We start from the raw sequence: 23107 nt of genomic DNA on the forward strand, positions 1-23107 counted from the left end.
TATCATCTTTTGAAGAAAGCCAGGGATCAGGTCAGCCCATGGCATGAGTTACAACAGCCTCAGGATTGCTGTTACATTATGTGCAATGGTCCCTAAGAGGACCAGGATCACCACTGGGCCTCTACGTGCCCTTTATGCCAGGGAGGTGTCCTCCAGCAGGAGCAGGTGGCATATGGCCAACTCTAGGCTAGGTGGAGGATTTTACTACGTAAGGAAAATACCAAATTACCCTGTTAGGAAAGTTTAATGGCCTCAATTGCAAGAGTTATTTCAATGGCTATGTATGCCAGGTTCCTGTTACTATAGCATTAAGAAAATAGCCTGATTTACTAAAATTAAACAAGGCTAGATGCTTGTTATGAATTCTTGCATCAGATAAGTATCTGAAACAATGTGGTGAAAAGAAGAAAAGAACCAGAAAAAAGAAAGGTAAAATCTGTATGATACTGAACACTGAACTATTTGAGGAAAGGCAGACCAAGTGGAATAAACTGATAAAAATTTATTACTATAACTGAGGTATTATAACAAGTACTGCCTCATCTCTGGTTATCCTTTATCTTGTATATCTGGCAACCTCACTTTTACCATTTACATAAGAAACCGTCTTTTTCTGTCAACAATTCTATTTATCTTTAGTTCAAAGTCAGAAAACAAACAAGCCTGTGGTGGGGCAGCTGCTGTGGAAGGGTTAAGGCAGCCTTGGAGAGGCTGCGCAGAACCCCACCAATCAGGAAAGGGCTCACTGGGAGAGCCAATCAGGAGAAGGCTTATTAGAGCAGCCCATATTTAAAGGGTTGCTCAGGGGAGCAAAAGGCAGTCTCACCCTGGAGAGCAAGGGGGAAGGACTGTCTGCTAAGGAGTACCAGAGATACTTCAGTGCTGGGCAGGGTAGTGGAGCAATAGGGGAGCTCTTGGCTGACCATGGCCAGACTGAGGCCCTGAAACAAGTGCAGGGAAGGTGCTAGGGCTGCCTGGAAGTGGCCCAGGGCAAGTAGGCAGTGAGAATAAGAGGAGGGGCAGTAAGTGGCTGCCAGCTATAGGGTCATTGGGACGAGACCCAGAGTAGCGGGAGGGCCTAGGTTCCCCCCCACACACACACGCACACTTTGCCCCTGCTTGCCAATGAGGAGAGTGGCCTAAATCCAGACTGCAGTTTGGCCCTGAAACCAGGGACTAGATTAGACTGCAGTTGGCCTCTGAAGCAAGTGGAAGGACTGAGGACTGGGAGTGATGTGGGTCCAGATGGTGGAGGAAATGGAAGTAATGGCAAATGAGACACCGCTAGTAAAAGGCGCCCTGGTGGTCCAAGAGAGCTAATTCCCAGCACGACCAGTAGGAGGTGAGTCGGCTTGGCGACAAAGGCCCTTTGGTTTCTACGTAGCCTGAGCACAGTGAGACTGTGCTGAGTCCTTGTGCAGTTAATAAAATGTGATGTGACTTCTCTCCTGACAAACCTGATTCCCGAGTGCTTATTTAAACATTACTGTTATAAACATATGAAGGTATTTAAGACTGAAGCCCCATCTCAGTCTTAACTATAGCGCAGTTACAAGAAATGCCACCATGAATTATTTTTATCTTTTGCGAACAAGGGTATTATGTTGATATAAGATCTTAATATCATTGCAACACCCAACCAGTGGTTCTGGGCAACTAAAATTAATCATAGTTCTGTTCTGAGAAGTGACTGTGATGTTGTGTAGTTCAACATTTATTATGTCACATTGATTTTTAGATCACTATTGCTTAGTTTACAAGTGAAATTATATAAGAACATAAGAATGGCCATACTGGGTCAGACCAATGGTCCATCTAGCCCAATATCCTGTCTGACAGTGGCCAGTGTCAGATGCTTCAGAGTGAATGAACAGAACAGGGCAATTTATCAAGTGATCCATCCCATCATCCAGTCCCAGCTTCTGGCAGTCAGAGGTTTAGGGACACCTCGAGCAATGGGTTGCATCCGATCATCTTGGCTAATAGCCATTGATATCTCTGTCCTCCATTAACTTATCTAATTCTTTTTTTGAACCCAGTTATACTTTTGGCCTTCACAACATCCTTAGGCAACCAGTTCCACAGCTTGACTCTGCATTATGTGAAGAGGTACTTACTTATGTTTGTTTTCATTCCTACTGCCTAATTAATTAATTAATTTCATTGGGTGACCCCTGGTTCTTGTATTATGTGAAGGAGTAAATAACCTCTATCATATCACCCACTTAGCCCTGGTCTACACTACGTGTTTAGGTCGAATTTATCAGCATTAGATCGATTTAATCCTGCACCCATCCACACGACTAAGCCATTTTTGTCTACTTAAAGGGCTCTTAAAATCGATTTCTGTACTCCTCCCTGATGAGGGGATTAGCGCTGAAATCAACCCTGCTGGGTTGAATTGCGGGTAGTGTGGACGCAATTCAACGGTATTGGCCTCCGGGAGCTATCCCAGAGTGCTCCATTGTGACCGCTCTGGACAGCACTCTCAACTCAGATGCTCTGGCCAGGTAGACAGGAAAAGCCCCATGAACTTTCAAATTTCATTTCCTGTTCGGCCAGTGTGGCGAGGTGATCAGCACAGGTGACCATGCAGAGCTCATCCGCACAGGTGACTACGAAGTCCCAGAATCGCAAAAGAGCTCCAGCCTGGACCGAATGGGAGGTACTGCATCTGATTGCTGTATGGGGAGACGAATCCGTGATGTCCGAACTCCGTTCCAAAAGACGAAATGCCAGAATATTTGAAAAAATCTCCGAGGGCATGAAGGACAGAGCAGGGACCTGCAGCAGTGCCGCGTGAAACTTAAGGAGCTCAGGCAACCCTCCCAAAGAACCAGAGAGGCAAACGGCCGCTCCGGGTCAGAGCCCCAGACATGCAGCTTCTATGATGAGCTGCATGCCATTCTAGAAGGTGTTGGCAGTTATCCCCCCATTTGTGTGACAAATTAATAAAGAATGCATGAATTTGAAACAACAATGACTTTATTGCATCTGCAAGCGGAGATCAAAGAGGGAAGGGAAGGGTGGTTGGCTTACTGGGAAATAGAGTGAACCAAGAGGGCAGGTTTTCATCAAGGAGAAACAAACAGAACTTTCACACCGTAGCCTGGCCAGTCATGAAACTGGTTTTCAAAGCTTCTCTGATGCACAGCACGCCCTGCTGTGCTCTTCTAACTGCCCTGGTGTCTGGCTGCGCGTAATCAGCAGCCAGGCGATTTGCCTCAACATCCCACCCCGCCATAAACGTCTCCCCTTACTCTCACAGATATTGTGGAGCACACAGCAAGCAGTAATATCGATGGGAATATTGGTTTCACTGGGATCTAACCGAGTCAGTAAAGCTTTTAAACGAGCTTTTAAACGTCCAAAGGCACATTCTACCACCATTATGCACTTGCGCAGCCTATAGTTAAACTGCTCCTTACTACTGTCCAGGCTTCATGAGCCATGGGAGCAAGGGGTAGGTGTGACCGCGTGGTGCTGCTGACTGGGAAAAAAGCCTGAGGCAGAAGCCTCCAGCTGGCATGATATTCCAGGTAGGACTGAATCTCCATTAGACGAAACTTAAAGAAAAGAATGACCTGGAGTCATTCCCATTTTTGTCTAGGTGCCCCTGACCGACCTCACCGAAGCTGCCCAGGAGCACCCATGTCTGCCCAGGTGCCCCCAACCAATCTACAGAGGTTGGTCAGGAGCACCCACGGGACGATGATGGTTAGCAGTCGTACTGGACTGTCTGCCATCCGCAAGGCAAGGCAAGGCAAGGCAAGGCAAGGGGATGCTGCTGTGTAGCACTGCAGTACCGCGTCTGCCAGCAGCACCCAGGAGACATACGGTGACAGTGAGCTGAGCGGGCTTCATGCTTGTTGTGGTATGTCGTCTGCACGGGTAACCCAGGAAAAAAGGTGAGAAATGATTTTTTGCCGTTGCTTTCACGGAGGGAGGAGGCCTGAAGACATGTACCCAGAACCACCCGCGACAATGTTTTTGCCCCATCAGGCATTGGGAGCTCAACCCAGAATTCCAATGGGCAGAACAGACTGTGGGAACTGTGGGATACCTACCACAGTGCAACACTCCGAAAGTCAATGGTAGCCTCGGTACTGTGGATGCACACCGCCGACTTAATGCGCTTAGTGGGGACACACACAATCGACTGTATTAAATCGATTTTTTAAAAATTGACTTCTATTAAATTGACCTAATTTCGTAGTGTAGACATACCCTTAGTCATCTCTTTTCTAAGATGGACCGTCCCAGTCTTTTAAATCTCTCCTCATATGGAAGCTGTTCCACACTCCTAATCATTTTTTTCTCTGTACTTTTTTTCAATTCTAATATCTTCTTTGAGATGGGGCAACCAAAACTACACACAGTATTCAAGTTGTGGCTGTACCATGGATTTAGATAGAGGCATTATGATATTTACTGTATTATTACCTACCCCTTTCCTAATGGTTCCTAACATTCTGTTCGCTTTTTTGACTGCCACTGCACATTGAGCAGGTGTTTTCGAAGAACTATCCATAATGACTCCAAGATCTCTTTTCCTGAGTGGTAACTACTGATTTATGCTCCATCGTTTTGTATGTATAGTTGGGATTGTGTTTTCCAATGTACATTACTTGGCATTTATCTACATTAAATTTCATCTGTCATTTTCTTGCCAAGTCGCCCAGTTTTAGGACATCCCTTTGTAACTCTTCGGTCAGCTTTTGACTTAACTGTCTTTGAGTAATTTTATCATCTGCAAACTTTGCACCTCACTGTTTACCCATTCTTCTAAATCATTTATGAATATGTTGAACAGCATAGGTCCCAGCACAGATCCTCGGGGAACCCTGCTATTTACCACTCTCCACTGTGAAAACGTATAATTTATTTCTACCCTTTATTTCCTATCTTTTTAGCCAGTTACTGATCCATGAGAAGACATTGCCTCTTATCCCATGACTTTCCACTTTGCTTAAGAGCATTTGGGAAGGGACCATATCAAAGGCTTTTTTAAAGTCCAAGTACAATATATCCATTGGATCACCCTTGTCCTCCTTTGTTGACTCCCTCATGATTTACCTTTACAAAAGCTGTGTTGACTCTTCCTTGGCATATCATGTCCATCTATGTATCTGATAATTCTATTCTATTCCACCAGTTTGCCTGGTACTGACGTTAGGCTCACAGGTCTGTAATTGAAAGGATCGCCTCTTCAGCCTTTTTTAAAAATCAGCATCACATTAGCTATACACCAGTCATCTGGCAGAGAGAGTGATTTAAGCCATAGGTTAAATACCACAGTTAGCAGTTCTGCAATTTCATATTTGAGTTTCTTCAGAACACTTGGGTGAATACCATATGGTCCTGGTGACTTATTACTGTTCAATTTATCCATTTGTTCCAAAACCAAATCTACTGAAAGCTCAGTCTAGGTCAGTTCCTCAGATTTCTCACCACAAAAAGAATGGTTCAGGTGTGGGAATCTCCATCGCATCCTCTGCGGTGAAAGCCGATGCAAATAATTCATTTAGCTTCTCTGCAAGAGCCTTGTTTTCCTTGAGTGCTCCTTTAGCACCTCTATCGTCCAGTGGTCCCACTGATTGTTTGGAAGGCTTCCTGCTTCTGGTGTCCTTAAAATATTTTTTTGCTGTTAGTTTTTGTGTCTTTTGCTAGTTGCTCTTCAAATTATTTTTTGACCTGCCCAATTATACTTTTACACTTAACTTGACAGAGTTTATGTTCCCGTCTATTTTCAGACTTCCAGTTTTTCAAAGATGTCTTTTTGTCTCTAACTGCCTCTTTTACTCTGTTTTGTCATGGTGGCATTGTTCTGGTCCTCTTACTGTTTTTTTTTAAATTATTTTGGGTATACATGTAGTTTGAACCTCTGTTTTTAAAAGGTTTCCACACAGCTTGCAGGTATTTCACTCCTGTGACTGTTCCTTTTAATTTGTGTTTAACCAGTCTCCTTGTTTTTGTGTAGTTCCCCTTTTTGAAGTTAAATGCTACTATAGTGGGGTTCGTTGGTATTTTTCTCCCTACAAGGGCGTTCAATTTAATTACATTATGGTAATCATTCCTGAGTAGTTCAACTTTAGTCACCTCTTGGACCAGATCCTGTGTACCACATAGTACTAAATCAAAAATTGCCTCTTTTCTTGTGGATTCCAGCACTAGCTGCTCCAAGAACCAGTCATTAATGGAATCTAGAAATTTTAACTCTGCATCCCATCCTGAGATGACATGTTGACAGTCAGTATGGGGATAATTGAAATTCCCCGTTTTTATTGAGCTTTCTGTTTTTGTAGCTTCTCTAATCTCCCTGAGCATTTCACAATCATCATCACCATCCTGGTCAGGTGGTCAGTAATATATTCCTATTGCTATACTCTTATTATTCAAGTATGGAATTTCTGTCCTTAGTGATTCTAGGATACTTTTGATTCATTGAAGATTTTTACTACCTCTGTCCTTATGCCTTCTTTCACGTTACTGCCACTCCCCCACCAGCATGACCTACTTTGTCATTCTTATATATTTTGTACTCTGGTAATATCATGTCCCATTGATATTCATCATTCCACCAAGTTTCTGTGATACCTATTATATCAATCCTCATTTAATACTAGGCATTCAAGTTCTCCCATCTTAGAATTTAGACTTCTTGCATTTGTATACAAGCACTTATAAAATTTGTCAATATAGGCAGACAACTAGTGATGTAATTGAATGGGACTCTCTTTCATTTGACTGGTTCCCTTCAGTTCCGACCTGCACTTTATCAATTTGTATCCTCTCCTCTTTACTAGGATATAGAGTATCCTTTTAATAAATCCTCCACTAAATCTGTCCAAATCATGTGCTGTTCTGCACCTCTTCCCCCCAGCCCTTAGTTTAAAAACTCCTGTATGATTATTTTTAGTAAGTGTAATAAGTGGGATCTGAAAGTGAATCTATATTCTCCCTTGCTCATGCATCACCAGTATTAAAGATGCTGCAGGCCAAATTTTGGTCTTTTTAAACATGTGTGGGAGGTGAGTTTGAGAGTCAGGAACCCCTCACTCAAAATGACCTGATGCAAGTAACCTTTTTAAACCAGAGGATTTTAGACATGAGTGTTATAGCTGATAGTAACTGTTGTTATATCAGAGAGGCAGATTACCAGGACACAAAACATTTAAGGCACTAAATGTCAAACCTAATACCGTAAAATACACCAAAGTCAGCTAGAAGCTAGTGCAGCTCATAGAACACAAGTGTAAAGCACTGTTGCAAAGCATCACTATACAAGTGGATTGCTGCATTCTGCATTTGCTGCCATTTCTGAATGGTCTCAGGTACAGCACCAACCTCATCTGTACTGTATATAATTTCCATTCATGGTATCGGAGTATGGGACTGACAGAAGGAGATGGACAGTTTGGTGGCAATTGAACTGAGGATGATGGATGAGAAGTTGGCTAGAAGAAAATGGAAGGAGAACTACTCCCATATTAAAACAAGTGGATTTGCAATGGCGGTTCTGTCTCTTTACGCCTGCTATGAGAAAGGGGCCCTGTGACAGCCAGGCTGCATAGAAAAGGGAGTGGAAAAAGGTTGCCTAGCAACTGGTCCTGGAAGCTGCAGCAGGAAAGTTGTGACCTGGCAGCTAGATGAGCAGCATGAGAGGGAGGAGGAATACAGGGGCGATTTTCCACAGCTACCATAAAATTGAGGAAACTTTAGAATTAATACCATTCTCCAGGCAGAAGGTTTTTCAGACGAAAAACCTCCTCCACCTGCTTCAACAGAAACTAACCAAAATTAAGGGGGAGAAATAGAACTAAAGGAAAACAGCAGCTACTAAGTATTCAAAATAAAGGAGTAAATCAGAAAGCGGTAGAGTCAGCTTCTGAGTCTGGCCATGAAGGCTGTGAAAATAAGGCAGTTCTGCTGTGCAAAGAGGTGGGTCATGATTAGGAAAATGGTACAAGGATGCACAAACCCTGCATGAGCCCATAGGAGTTGAACCACAGCAGATGCTGTATCATTGATATCCAGTCCTCCCACTGTGGGGACTATTTGGCTGCAGTAGCTACTACATACTGTCTCTGTAGCTGTGGAGTGTGGGCAGGATTTCTACCCATCACTCATTCTTCCAATGAATGGTCTAGCTATTCAAGTTAGATTTGTCCCATTGTGAAGAGAGTTGAAGGGACACCAATTTAAAAATTACAGTTATGTCAAAAGTTTTACCCCATTTTAACAAGTAACACTTTAAATAACTATAATTAAGGCTGCGAGTCTGTCACGGAAGTCATGGATTCTATGACTTTCCGTGACTTGTGCAGTAGTGGGTGCTGGCTCAGGGGCTGCCTGCAGCAGTTGAGGTGTGTTGGAGGATGTGGGGGGGGATGTCACCTCAGGTTGGGGGGCTCCCTGGCTCCCACTGCCATAGCCTTGCAGCTCCTAGGCAGAGGGAATGGGGGGGTCTCCACACACTGCTGGCAGGCCCCACCCCTGCAGTTTCCATTGGCTGTGGTTCCCGGCCAATAGGAGCTGTGCAACCAGTGTTTGTGGCGGGAGCAGTGCATAGAGCCCTCTGGCCCCTCTGCTGTTTAGGAGCTACAGGGACATGCTGAGCTGGGTAGGGGGCCTGCCAGCTACTCTAACCCTCTCCCCACCGCCACCCCACAGCACCAGAGGGGTTCCAGGCCACCTCCTCCAGCACAGCACCCATGGCACCCCTGGACCACCCCCACCCCGAAGCACCTGTGCCTCCCACCCATATTTTAGTTAGGAGTATTTACTAAAAGTCATGAACAGGTCACAGGCCGTGAATTTTTGTTTATTGCCCGTGATCTGTTTATGACTTTTACTAAAAATGCCCATGACTAAAAGACAGCCTTAACTATAATTGAAAGGGCTTAGAGAATAAAATGTTTCATGTTTTTCAGTTTGTTCACTTTGTGCATTTGATAACACTAAGCATATCCTCAGTTATGCTGTTTCCCCTCTAAACAGTTAGTATCCCTTGTTGCTTGTGTGATCTTTAAACCACAAAGTGAGATAGAAAGGCATTTTTAGAAATAGGAAAATGTAACTGTAAAACCAGAGAAACTGGGAAAGGGGACTTGAGGGAGGTGCAATACTAAAAATATTTGTAATTCATTTTAAAGAGCTGTTCTGATTTAAAGTGTCCTTTAAAAGACAGGGGAATTAGACTTTAGTGAGTGCCAAGTAGGGTGACTAGATGTCCCAATTTTATAGGGACAGTCCTGATTTTTCGGTCTTTTTCTTATATAGACGCCTATTACCCACCACCCCCTGTCCTGATTTTTCACATTTGCTGTCTGGTCACCCTAGTGCCAAGTACATGTTGCGGGGGGAGGGGGAGAGGGGAAGAGGCATGTATGTGAGTGTGAGAGAGAGGAACCTAATTTTAACTCATTTTAAAACATTTACAAAGTAAAAAAGGAATCCGTATATAAATACAGTGCTACACTTTGAAAAATGGTTCTAGTAGGCACAGAATTCTAACAGTTTATTGATCTCACGAAGCACTTATTGTTGAGTTGAGAACTCCATGAACACACGGAAAACACAAGCATCCAACATGGAGGAAACTGACGTTTTCATAGACACTATATGAAAATTCTCCCTCAGGAGCCAAGTTGCCACTGACAGGTTCCTTGCAGCTACACAGTACCAGCTGCTGAGAGGATGCTGCAGGAGTTAATTCTGCTTGGAGTAATATTAACTCCCACTGGGATATATGTCAGGCTCAGAGGGCAGAATATCATACGTCTTGTTTCCCAGTTCTTTCCCCATCAGCCCTGCATAGTCCATGACCTGTGGAGCCTCTGCCCTTATGGAGCTGCAGAAGAAGGGGCTTCCATGGGCTCAAGAGCAAGCAGAGGTGGAGGAGCATGTGTTCCCCTATATGCCCCCTGCCCAGCTATGCTCAACCTGGTCCCTTGTGCTCACGTTACTGAAGGGGGAAATTTGGTCTTTTATCAGGGACTTGCTGGTTATCATATCTATTTCCAGATTCTAGCAGGTGGAAGCAACCTGGCTATAGTCATCCAGGTAGTTAAGTGCTAGCTAAGGTAAATTAGGCCAGTATTTATTTGTAAACATTTGAGGATTCTTTCTTTGTATTTAGTCTTACAAAGTTTTATGGGGTAGCAGTTCCTACAGTGCCTCTCAGCAAGATGCAGCACATAGTTCAGTGAGCAGATGGGTCCACAGCCCAGCTGCTAGTTCTTTGTACTCATGTTATGTGATATTATTGATTATAAGCAGGTCTGGTAGCTCTGCATATATCATTAGTTGCCAGATGCTTCCCCTTGTAAGACACAGATTTCAGTTGGCTAGAGCAGCCAAACTTTAACTATTTGGGTTGAAATTTTCCATGCTGGATAACTGATTCAGGCTGAATATTTTTTGAAAATTTCAGCCAAAATGGTTCAGCTGTTTCTGAGAACGAGGCTAGGGAAAGGTTTGTTTTGCTCATGCTAAAAAATTCTGGTGACTTATCCTCTGAAAAGCTCTAGTAGCCCTAGGCTCGGGAGCTGAGATTTGAAATTTGGCACAGGTGTAGCCTTTGTGTCAGGAAGTAGCTTTTGCTAGACCCATGAAAATGTGCCCAAATGTGACCAAGTTATAAGTAAGGCTATGATTTTGTTACAGAGGTCGCAGAAGTCATGGAATCCATGACTTCCAAAAACCTCCGTGACTTCAGGCAGCTGGGAGCTGGGACCTGTGGAGTACCCCAGACACCTGAGGTGGTGGGGGCACCCCAGTTCCCAGTCACTATGGGCAGCAGGGATACCCCACAGCTTCTGGTCGCTGTGGGCACACCACAGTGGGGGTACATGCAGCTCCTGGCCATTGTGGGTGGGGGGGCATAGCTCCTGGCTGCTGCAGGTGGCAGGGTGTCCCCTGCAGCTCCCAGCCAGCACAAGTGGCAGAGATGGAGCCTGGAGCATCCTAAAAATAGCCATGACAAAATCTTCATCTAAGACAAAAGCTTAGTTATAAGCCTTTAACAAATTGTCATTTGCACATGCTCAGTATATAAATGCTAGACCTTTGCAGCTAAAAGCTCTGAAGATACTGTCCACACCCGGTATGCTCCAGCTCAGAGCTGAGCAGGATTTTTCTTGTAATTGCAGCTCTGGACTGCTGCGGGTCATCATTCTGGGTCTTGGCACCTGAACTAAGAGCGAGAAGGTTTCCTCCCTTTTGTTCTCAATGACCCTCCCATGCCCCCTTGCTGGCACCTAGAGCATGGAAGAGGAAGCCATGTGATTCAAAAGCAGAGGAGACAAGGGCTAGACCTGGAGTGGGGATCAGATTGCAACAAAGAGACTGGGTGAGGATAAGGACACACAACTGGGACTGGAAACTAGCGGGGGTAGGGGCATGGGGACAGGGGTTGGGGTGGGAGGAGACTGGGAGCTGCAGGGAGTGGAGGATTCATAGGTTTTTACCATTAGATCACCTAGTCTGCCCTCATAGAAGACGTGGACTGGCCAGGCAAGGAGATGGTGAGCAAGCAAGGGAAACAAGGTGTGGAGGGGGAATGGGAGGCAGTGCAGGAGTGGGGGGAAATGGAGATCAGATGAGGAGCCAGAAAGGAAGACTGGGCAAAGAGATTAGGATAAAGAGCCAAAGCCAGGAGGAGATTGAAACTGGGAGACACAAGAGATGGGGAACATAGCTGTTGCAGAAAAAGAAGTAGATCAGATGAGGAGCCGGAGAGGGAGTGGGGACTGGGACTGGCTGGGTAAGGAGACTGGGATTGAGAGTGGGCTGCAGTGAGGAAGACTGGGACCGGGAGAAAGGGCACAGATTGGAGGGAATGGGGCTGAAGGGGCCACGGTTAGTTGGAGCAGGCAGAAGAGTCTGTACTATTAGAGCACACTCTCCTCCAGAACCCACAATTTCTGACTCGCACCATTCCTCTGCTGTCAGCAAATATCTGAAACCCATTGGTAAAGTGTCTCATCCCCTTTCAGTGCTGGTCTACATAGAGGATGATAACCTACTACTGTTATCAGTTACTCAGATAGCTCAAATGTCAGAGGTCTGTGCAGTGAATCCAAAGCTTCCAACTCTGATGACCCATGTGGGTGTCATGATGCCACATAATGGAATTTCTGTTCTTTCAGTTTGCTTTTTTAAAAACTTAAGAAACTAGACACATGTACACATGGGATGGATCTGCTCTGGAAATGAATCAGGGTATTGTCTGTAGGTCCCTTACCTCATTTGTTGCAGAAGTTAGAAAGTTTGTTGGGAATAATGCAAGGGATTGCAGGAAGAGAAAGAAGGTTCTCATGATTAAAGCAGGTGCATGTTGTCCTGGAGAACTGGATTCTCTTCCTGCTTCTGCCACATAATTCCTATGTGCTGTGGGTTAGTAACTTAAACCAAACTTTTCAGAGATGGTCATTAATTGTGTTCCTCATTTTCTTGGTGCCTGATTGAGGTTACATAGGAAACTTTAATTCTGGTATTTCCTAACTTTCGAGTGTTTGACCTTGCAACCTTAATTTTTCTTTTAATGTAGTTTCTTTGTGTGTAATATTTATCTAACATTTTATATCTCCAAAGCTCTTTATTAAACACTAGCCAGTTAATTCTCAAAGCACATTGCTTGGTATCAATACCCAAGTGGGAAATGGAACCACCCAGAAGGTGTATGATTGGCCCAAAGACCCACAATGGCAGAGCTAGGATCAGAACTCAGGAATTTCTGATGTACTGCTGCTTATGGTATTAATTTTTTAATGGCAGACTACTAAACCCTGAGCACTTCTACATTAGTGTGGTCAGGCCTGTCAAGTGAACATTTCAAAATGTCACTTTGTGAGACAGAACACAGGCTCAAAATTCTCTACTTTTTAACCTAAAATAATAGATTAGGCCAAACAGTGTGAAAACAGTCCCTGGTGCTGAATGACCAGCTAAGTGATCTGTGTAGGCCAGAGCTGTTTGATGATTTCATGTTTTCCTACTTTGGGCAGGCTGCTATACTGAGAAAACCTGGAGCTATGGCATCACAACAGACTATTTTGCTCCCTTGGAAAAGCAGGTTTCACCAGTGCTCCCTTGTGACTTGACCAGCATGCTTGTTTCACTGGGTAATGAAAAGATCAGTAAGATGCACAGCATTAAGAAGCATTAAGCAGATTTCTGTTGTGTTTGGGTTTTTTATCTGAAAGAAAATTGAGTAGTTAATTGGCCCACAATTAAATAGAAATGCCATTTAAAAAAAATTGCAACAGCTGGCCAGGCCAGCTTCCACTTGCATTATACATTGCTGTGATGACTTAAAACTTCATAATAGAGAGCAATTAATTGGGAGCATTGTGAGCAGCATAAAACATGTTTATAGCTCAAGTTATCCTAGGGGACAAAGTGCATACAGCAGACATGGGCAGCTGAGGGAAGGCAGAAAGGTGATTATCACTATTTCATTGAGAAAACTAGCTAGAACTTGGGGGTAGCAAAATGTTATTCAAAGGAGAATGAGTCTGCTGTAAACCGGAGTCATAGCTGTGCTGACTGATTGGGGTCTGAGAGTCCTACTATGTGAATAAATTCCCAGTCAGCTTTAGATTGTGTGCTTAGCTGCTTTTACATTTTAAAACTAAGATTTAATACATTAATACATTTTAAATACTTTTGAAAATATTAATATATAAATTTGCAAGTTATTGAATTTAACAAGAACTCTTTTTCCAAGTGGTAACAGGTCAGGATTCTTGTCATCTCAAGCTCAAGAATGGAAGAGGAATGGACTGTGGGAGAATGGCATGATATGAACACACCTACAGTAGCACCCTTGGGGGGCCACCAAACAAAACATGGGAGCTGGAATTTTTCCACCATTGCAGCCCTAATTTTGGACAGGCTGGTATTTTGTTCAGTTTCATAGCAACTAAAAAAAAAGGGGGAATTAAATTTGTAATCTGACAACCATTAAAGTATCACTTTAAACTCACAAGTTAAAGGAAACTGACTGCTCAGAATTATCTGCCAAAATCTAGTCCAAACAAAGTGCAATTGCACCCACTGTGACTTGGCGATCTGGGGCTAGATCTGTTGATTTCAATGTAGTAATGTCAATTTACACCTGCTGAGAATCTGGCCTTTGCATCTTAACTGTAAGTTTCCTTTCTTTTGGCATTCCATTTTACTCAATTGTGCCTAACCCTGTGCAAAGCAAGGGAGTGGAGGCAAGAAGCCTCCCCGGAGGGATGGCTCACTCCCCTCCGCACTAGCCAGCAAAACTGGCCCCTTTTAGAGGGAAAACACATTCCCCTATCATCCCTCTTTCACAATATCTCCTGGAGGCACTGTGCTGTCCTGCAGTGCACCGCTGCCAGGAGCAACACACCACTGCACTACCGACAACATTCAACTGTAGCTATAAATCAAATAGAACTTTTAATATTTTGTTAACACAGCCCTCTTATCCCCCTTTCCTGTCTTATCAACTGAATTTCTCTTCTTTCAAATCTTTTCAGATTTTACACACCATTGCACTTCTTCCTCCCTCTCATACTCCCCTGCACTGGATTACTCTCCCCTTTTTATATTTCCTTTCCATGTTCTGATCCTTTTTTGTCTCTCTTTTCCTTTGATTCCCGCCCTATTTATTCTTCATTTTTTCCTTTCTCTTTTATCATGCTTTCTGAGTGAAGTATTCAGTATCTGTCAGAGCCTTAAATACCTCCCCATCTCTCCCATGTTTTTCATACCAGCATCCTCAAGTTTCTGCATCACATCCACCATCTTTTTCACAAATGACAGGATGTGATTCTCATGAGAATGTGTGAACTCCTAATCTTTAATTTGCAAGAGAGAACTTGGCTGAGAAAGGCACAATAGCCTCTCCTCCAAGTCTGGGTGTGTTCCCAGCCTCTGCCAACCCAGGGATCACGACATCAGCCTCAATTTGCATCCAACTTTTCCACATAGAATTAGAGATCATCACCTTTATGCCTTCAAGCAAGCTCACATATTTAATTATTTTTTCTGATGCCTACTTGTCAGGGTTCCTTCCCCCCTCTGAACTCTAGGGTACAGATGTGGGGACCCGCATGAAAGCCCCCAAAGCTTATTTCTACCAGCTTAAGTTAAAACCTGGTATGCTGCCACTACCAAGTGATTTAACAAGAAACAGGGAAAGGACCACTTGGAGTTCCTCTTCCCCCAGAATATCCCCCCAAACCCTTACACCCCCTTTCCTGGGGAGGCTTGAGAATAATATCCTAACCAATTGGTTACAAAGTGATCAAAGACCCAAACCCCTGGGTCTTTGGACAATGGAAAAATCTGTCAGGTTCTTAAAAGGATTTTATTAAAAAGAAAATGTAAAAATCATCTCTGTAAAATCAGGATGGAAAATAACTTTACAGGGTAATCAGATTCAGAGAGCTCAGAGGAACCCCCTCTAGCTTTAGTTTCAAAGTTATAACAAAACAGGTATACCTCCCTCTAGCAAAGGTAAAATTCACAAGTTGAGAAAACAAAGATAAACTAATATGCCTTGCCTGGCTGTTACTTACAAGTCTGAAATATGAGAGACTTGTGCAGAAAGATTTGGAGAACATGGATTGATGTCTGGTCCCTCTTAGTCCCAAGAGCGAACACCACCAAAACAAAGAGCACAAACAAAAGCCTTCCCCCCACCAAGATTTGAAAGTATCTTGTCCCCTTATTGGTCCTTTGGGTCAAGTGTCAGCCAGGTTACCTGAGTTTCTTAACCCTTTACAGGTAAAAGGATTTTGGTGCCTCTGGCCAGGAGGGATTTTATAGTATTGTACACAGGTGGGCTGTTACCCTTCCCTTTATAGTTATGACACTACTGGTGAAGTAGAGTAACAGATTGTCACTGTATCATTGCTGACCTGCCTTCACTTTGGCTTAGAGAACCAAGGCTTTGCTTCAGATAATCAGAAATCATCTAATTCATAAAATATACAGTTGGAAAAAGTTCAAGTAAGATCTTATTACAGTCACAAATGTTGTGTATGCCCTTGGAGCGCTCTAAATGTTACACTGAAAAATTCCTTACTCTGTTGAACCCCTGGGTAGTGATAGTAGTGACCTTCCTGAATGTTTGGACAGTTCCTAGAACAACGTGGGTGCTACTTCAATAGCATAATATGCCTAAAACATTTTGGGAGTTTGAAAATATTACTACTACTAATAAAATAAAATTTGATGGGAGCAATATCGGGACCGAAGTCAATTAATGATTTGCCTGATCAGATACTTCAGGATCAGGCCCAGAGTTAATGAAGCTCAGTAACTGAAGTGATGTAAGTAAACAAGAATCAGAGTGTGGCTAATTAAAACATACAAAATGGCTAGGAAATAACATTTTAATTTCAGACTTTGAAAAGAGTATCACAAACAATTAAACTCTAAAAAACTGATAAGAGCAGAGAACACTGGTCATTGCCTCTCTGGAGTTGCAAAAGCAAATCTATAGTCACTCTGTCCTTACCTTACCTCATTGTGAGTAGGTACTTGCAATCAGAATACCTTTTGGTCTGTGATCTTACCAAGTACAAAGAGGTGAGTTTAGGGCAGATTTTATTTACTTTTGACAGTTTGTGTCAGACCCTTAGTTTCAGAATGAGGCATTTGTATTTGTCACTAAGCAAAAACTACATTAAGAGTCAAATATGCTCAACATTGTGAAATTGCACTGAGGGGGCCAAAAGAAATGGTGTACAAATCCTCTTATATACAGTACATACACACCCCCCCCACACAGATATCTCTGCCTCACACTGAAGGCTCAGTCCTGCAAGATACTCAGCATTTCACAAGATTAAGTCCTAGAAGTGGAGTGCAGCTTCAGTATTCGCCAGTGCTATTGACTTGAGGGGATACTGTTATCTGGCTGGAGGCACAGTTAGTCTCCAGTCTGCTATCTTAAACATGGAGATCAGCAGCACGTCAGTGTAACATGGAGTATACTGCACCCCTTCCAAGGATTACAGAGCTACCTCTCCAGTGTGCATATCCCAGGAGTTCACTGGAGAATTCTTCCTGAGGTCTCCAGCCACAGTATGGCTCCTCCATACTGCCCTCCAATCCACCTCCAGGATGTAGGGCAGAATCTTACCCTTAGCTATCATTAACCAAGTAACTAACAACTGCAATATAATTTGAATTTCACTTTATCCTTCCAATCGCAACCAAGATAAAATCACTAAAACGTTGTCTTAAATATAACAAAGTTTAAAAATCAATTGGCTTTGAAGACGTCACCATGACAGTGTGATGATCCACAACAGGAGTAGCAGAATCGGCCTTCTGATTAGAATGTACAGGAAATCTAAAAGTTTCTAACCTGTTGCTAAAGTCAATTCCATATATACTTAAAACAACTTAGAAACTTTCTGATTTCCAGTACTTTCTGGGGAAAGTCAGTCCTCTCATTTGTACTTTGCATTTGCTGGTAACTATCAGTCAACTGTCTGTTTTCACTAAGACACTCCATTAAGAACTCAGAAACCAGGGTGACAGACATTATAGAAAAACCTACCAAAGTTTCATAGACAATAGATTAATTGAATGGAGATACTTAAACTGTGACAGGCAATTCTGAAATCTCTTTTCAAAATTTCATTTTTTAAATTTATGGTAAGTGGGTGGAGCTAACAGACATACCTATAGTTAAGGCTGCCTAACACTTTTCACTATAAGACTCTGTTTTTAGTTGCATATAACTTTGCCAAATTTTAACCGTTGGAGATGAAATTTTCCATGTTTGATATCTGCTTCAGGCTGAAATACTTTGGAAAATTTCATTAAAAATGGTTCAGTCATTTCTGAAAATAAGGTTAGAGAAGAATATTTTTGAGGAGGCAATTCAATATTGCCAACTCTCATGATTTTGTCATGAGTCTACAATGGTATTTACTGTTCTATCTTTCACCTTCATCTCCTGGAATCATAATTACATGAGAATCTCAGCTTTCACATTTTTTGAGAAAGTTAATTTCTAGTCTTCATGGCTGTGAAGAAAAGCTTGTAAACATTATCCAAATATAACCTACAGATTCAAAAATCAAAAGGCAAATAAAAGGAACCCCTAATGAATTAATATTTCAAAAAGCATAATGATTTTTAAGACAATGATTTGAGGCCTGAGTAATGATTTTTGAATGCTTGGAGTTGGCAATGCTGCAATGTTAAAATAATTCTTAAAATGATTTCACTGAGAAGCTCTAGTGCCTCTATACTTGGGAGCAGAAACTTGATATTTGGCAGAGGATGTTCTGGGGTCAAAGAAGTGCATTTTGCTGTCTCTGTGAAAATCCACTTAAGTTTGGCCAGGTTATAAGCCTCTACAACATTTTTACACATGCTCAATAGAGGCTTGATAGAGACTTTCAGTAAACATTTCCAAAGATTTCACCTGCAGTGAATATGTTCCAGCCTATTCCATCAGGGCTTAGCAGCACTTTCATCCCAATTGCTCTTCCTGGCTACCAGGGACTGCTGTGACACTTAGCACCAGAACTGAAAGCAGAACGATTGTCTCTCCTGCCTTGTGAATGCTCCTATTGCTGACACCTAGACAGCACAGAGGACAAGGAGGAAGCAGCCTGATTCAAAAGAATCAGGGGACAATGACAGGCTGTGAAGGAAATAGGAAAAAGGGAACAGATGCAGGCTGGGAGACAACGGAAGCAGAAATAGACAGGAATAAGCTAGAGGGGAAGGTTGTTATTCAATATTTATTTTTATCGTCCCCATTTCATGTGCAGCCTCAGGCCTTATTTACTGCATACACTCCAAAACCTGCACTTAATACAGAAGTATGTTTCAGCATGGACTTTCCTATGGCTCTTATTACTGTAGTATCTAGTGATTCAAAAACTAATGAATTTATCTTCACAACACCACTGTGAAGTAAGGTAGATTGTTCCCATTTTACAGATGTGGAACAGAGGCACAGACAGATTGAAGCCAAAATTGTCAAAAATGTCTACTAAACTTGAGTGCCCAACTTGAAATGCTTGATTTTTCAGAGTACTTAACATTACATATATATATAGTGCTTTATATGTTCACACGTAGAGCTCCCATTGACGTTAGTTGTAGTTGGAAGTGCTCAGCACTTCTGCAAACCAGGTTTCAAGAGTCTCAAGGTAGGCACCAGGAAATGAAAAAAAACACAATTAGTGACTACCTGTGAAAAGTTTGGTTTAAACGACTTGCCCCATATAAAAAAAGAACTCCAGGACAGAGGCGGGGATGGAATCCAACTATCTAGGTGGCATTCAGTTACCTTAAACAGAGACCATCCTTTCTCTAGACATTGCATATTTTCCAATTTATGCAAAAATAAGACAACAGAGCTCCTATAGAAAACAGACCTATACACAACACAACCCTGATTTCATTCTTAGAGCACCATCCATCCTGTGCACTGAATGAGATAGGAATCTTGTGGGGGGAAAGTATGTGAGCATGTAATTATACATGGACAACCTTAATTATGATATTTCTTAAATTTTGAGTGCTTGGCTTTGCAACATGAATGTTCTTTTACCTTAGATTTCTGTATGTAATGCATTCTTAATTTGTAAATATTTACTTAGCTATTTATGGGCTAAATCTGTTAGCCCACTAAATCTGTTAGCCTGCAGAAAGGCAATGGAAAAACAAAAAACTCGGTTCCACTGCACAAAGAGTCTCAGCAATGCAGAAATCATGGGAGGGACTGTTTTCCCTGCTTACACACAGCAACCTTTATATGAAGTGAGTATGGTATTCCACGGTAGCAGTCCATACCCTTCCATACTGTAGTGTTTTGGATCATTCATGCAGATACTGTAGTTTTCTTTTTTAATAAGGGAGTGCTCTCAATATCACTAGGCAGAGGGTTGTGACCTGTGGATCTGTCACTAATGCAGGTCCACTGGTCAAAACCTCTAGAGAAGGGGCAGGTGCCACAGATGGTACTGCAGTTCAGAGGCTACAGCAGCAGCTGCAGAGCAGCTTTTCTGTGATGGGAAGAACTAGACATTTATATGGATAATGAGAACATCCGAAACTACATTTGATAGGATGAACATACATTGTAAGGGATATAAGTCCTCACGCTTCTAGGCAGAAGTCAACCACTATCTGGTGGGGGTTGGGAGGAAACTTCACCTATGGTCATCTTATTTCATAACTGTGCCCTACACCTTGAACCTTCTTCTGAAACACTTGGTACTGGCCACTGGCAGAGAGGATGCTAGACCACTGCTTTGATCCTCTATGGCTATGATTTCATTTCCCACAACCGTCATGGATGTCTAACGTGCACAGCCAGTTTACTCAGAATGTGAATGGCTTTGGAGCCAGGATTTGCCCTGAAGGTTCACAACTGGAATTTTCATTGAAAGATCAAACCTCAGGTAGCCACAGTTCCATCTCTCCTGCTAGGTAACTTCTATTTAATAACACTGAGTTCATGTTTAAAAAAAGGTATCCTCTTTGTGAGAACAGGTGTAATTTTAAAGCAAAAAATACTGTGGCTCCAATTTAGCAAGATACTTAAGCATGTGCCTAATTTTAAGCATGTGAATAATCCCATTGATTCAGAATTATTCACATGCTTAAAGTTAGGCACATGCTTAAGAACCTTGCTTAATTAGGGTCTATAGTCATAAGGGGCCATCATCCTTAATAGAAACCAAACCTATTTTATCATAATACATTCATCACTGAAGGAAATAGCAGCTCAGCTAGGTACAATGATTTCACCTGCTCCCCAATTCCTGGCCAAGAAGGGAGGAACCCTTACCATCTCATGAAGACAGCAGTAATTTCCCTATATGCACTACAGTAGCCCATCAATACACAGACACACACACAAATCAGCAGTGCTCAGAAAAACACAAGCAGTAAATCGACATGCACTGAGAGCAAGAGCATATTTGAAATCACTTTACATTTCATATATGTCAGAGAATCTTGTTAGGCCAAGGTTGCTTCTAGCCCAAAAATCCTTATTGGTAAATTCTTCCTGCTTTGATAATGTGGACAAAGTCTACCTCTATACAGGCACAGAAAAGCATGAATAATGGCTTTTCTACATCCCTCCCTATGAAAGGAAGCAAGATATTTTTAAATTAAATCAGACCCTCTCATTTCTCACACTTAGGCTTCAAGCCCTTCTGATCTCTGGCTGTGTACGCCAGTGCTTTTATCCAGTTCTTTCCCTGGCTAAAGAAATCTTTTTGTAGTCAGGAAAAGGTAAGGAAAAATAAAAAACAAGAATTGAAGAGACAAGTCATGGAGCTGCATGAGCTCTCCACCCCCTGAGTCATTCTGCTCTCACAGTCTGTGATATGTGATTAAAAATAATAAAGAAAAAAATCATGTTTGTGCCTCAAACAATACAGAATAGGATTTTTAAAAGAAAAATTTAGCCCTCAAATATAAAGCAATTCACATTACGTGTCTTATGTGAAGACTGCAGGTGTGTAAAATTGTATTTAATTAGAAGTATCCTCCATCCTGTCTTCAATAAGGGAGAGGCTAGTTTTATTTATTTATTTATTTAAGGGCGATAAAAACCCAACAAATCTCCAATACCTTCCAAGAGAAGGAATTTAGGATATAAAGCAAAGCCTCTGTCTGAAGATAGTATAGAGAAGCAGCATACCCCTGCAATATAAAGCTTGGCAATATCACTGTCTTGTTAATATGCTTTAACATTTCATTCCAATTTGCATTTTGCATAAAGCATCAATATAACCTTCAGTGAAGAAATATAACACTTATAGATGACAACAGCAGCAACAACAACAAAATACTACCATTGTGATGAAAATAAAAAAAATAAGAATTGATTCAAAACAAAATTACAAAATATACCTGGATTCTAAAGAATATAAGGCCAATGAAACCCAAAGGATACCAAAATAATTTATTACTAGACCCAGATGTAATTTTAGCAAAAAAAAAAAAAAAACCAGTATGAAAATTTTATCCAGCTGAAAAGATGGCTTTGTATTCTCTGTTCCTCTTGTTGCATCTAATATTAATTGCAGACTAGGTGTGGCAGCATGAGAGAAGAACATTGGCATAAATGAGCTGAGATATATTGTATGATACCTTTAATGAAATATTCTGTTGTCTTACCTGATGAAAAGAGAATTACAAATCATAGCATAATCTACATCCATACACTTGCAGATAATCAGGCTCCTGCTGCTGCAGTTGTTCAGGTTCCTCAGCAAAGAAGCTTGTAACTCTTATATTTATATTAGCCTCATGGAAAGAAAAAAAACCCAACAACAAAGAAACCTCTGCAGTATTCTGCCTCCTCTGCCCCAGCTTCCTGTTATGAGATTCACTCTATGGTCCCCAACATCTATCAGCAAACTGATGGGGGGAAGGGGTGTACTGATAAGAGGTGGAGGGGTGGGGAGAAAAAAAGATAATGTTAAAAAAAAAAAGACAGCATATTACGTGACAGCGCCACCTACTGGCAGAGAGAATTAGATCATCTAGCTTTTTTAACACCCTTATGGTCAGAACTGCAAGTTATCTTACAAAATCTGGTCTAATCACTATTTAGCCTACAACCACGTTGATCTAAAAGAAGAAAATATGAACTATTGAATCTGACCACTAAACATTTAGTAAAGAGTGAGGTGGGGCATAAAATTGCTGCACAGAGACTTATAGTTTTCTGATTTTATATTAATAAACTTGTTTGACACAAATTTTCTTTTGTTGGATCCATATATTATGAATTGCAAGAAAAATCAGGGCACTATAACATCTTCCATGTGTTATATACCAACATGTGGCCTCTTTACATATAAAATTATCATCCCCTTCTCCTAAAAAGGACTTAATGTTAAAGATTGCTTTTTGGCCATACAATGCCTTCAGCCTTGGTTTGGTTCTGAATGACCTAAAATACATTTCTATAATTAAAAAATTAATGATTTGGAGAACATGGTTTCTCATGTAAAGGGTTAAATGCTTGAGTTTTGGGCAATGAGCATAACATCACACAGGAGGAAGGAATTAAAGAAGTGTAAAACTCACTTTTGTGTTTCCCTAATTTTGGCCAGCCTCTATA

General features: G+C 41.9%; 1 protein-coding gene across 7 annotated transcripts in view; it reads right to left on the reverse strand.

The window, feature by feature from the left end:
• The window catches only part of SCN2A (sodium voltage-gated channel alpha subunit 2), a 127547-nt gene extending 105183 nt beyond the window's left edge, over positions 1-22364 (reverse strand). For all 7 annotated transcript variants that reach the window (XM_039495645.1, XM_039495641.1, XM_039495643.1 and 4 more), the window contains exon 1: positions 22156-22364. The gene's annotated coding sequence lies outside the window, so the exon portion shown is untranslated. The remainder of the gene's footprint in view (positions 1-22155) is intronic.
• Between the last annotated feature and the right edge of the window lie 743 nt (positions 22365-23107).

This window comes from Mauremys reevesii, linkage group 11, assembly GCF_016161935.1.
Source record: "Mauremys reevesii isolate NIE-2019 linkage group 11, ASM1616193v1, whole genome shotgun sequence".
In the NCBI taxonomy this organism is placed as follows: Eukaryota; Metazoa; Chordata; order Testudines; family Geoemydidae; genus Mauremys; species Mauremys reevesii.